The sequence below is a fragment of the Myotis davidii genome, unplaced genomic scaffold (assembly GCF_000327345.1).
Source record: "Myotis davidii unplaced genomic scaffold, ASM32734v1 scaffold2305, whole genome shotgun sequence".
NCBI classification, from domain to species: domain Eukaryota; kingdom Metazoa; phylum Chordata; class Mammalia; order Chiroptera; family Vespertilionidae; genus Myotis; species Myotis davidii.
The window spans coordinates 52065-52702 of NW_006296075.1; positions in this window are offsets into that span (position 1 = coordinate 52065).

Below are 638 nucleotides of genomic sequence, written 5' to 3' on the forward strand. Positions count from 1 at the left end.
TTCGCAAACTACATAGCCAACAAAAAACTGACATCAAGCCCTAACCGGTTTGGCTCAGTGGATAGAGCGTTAGTGTGCAGACTGAAGGGTCCCAGGTTCGATTCCGGTCAAGGGCATGTACCTTGGTTGTGGGCACATCCCCAGTAGAGGGTGTGCAGGAGGCAGCCAATCGATATGTCTCTCTCATCAATGTTTCTAACTCTCTATTCCTTTCTAAAAAATCAATAATAAAATATATTCTTTTAAAAACTGACATCAAGAATATATAAGGAATTCTCAAAACTCAACAGTGAAAAAACAAAACACAAATAATCCAATTGGAAATTGGCAAACACACACACACACGCACACACACTCACGCACACACGCACACGCACACGCACACGCACACGAAACTATGATCCTTCAGAGAGAATTACAGATGAAAAATAAGCACATGAGCCGGCTGGCGTGGCTCAGTGATTGAGTGTCAACCTATGAACCAGGAGGTCATGGTTCGATTCCCCACCAGGGCACATGCTCGGGTTTCTAGCTTGATCCCCAGTGGGGGTTATGGAGGAGGCAACTGATCAGTTATTCTCTCTCATCATTGATATTTCTCTCTCTCTCCTCCCTTCCTCCCTGAAATCAATATATAT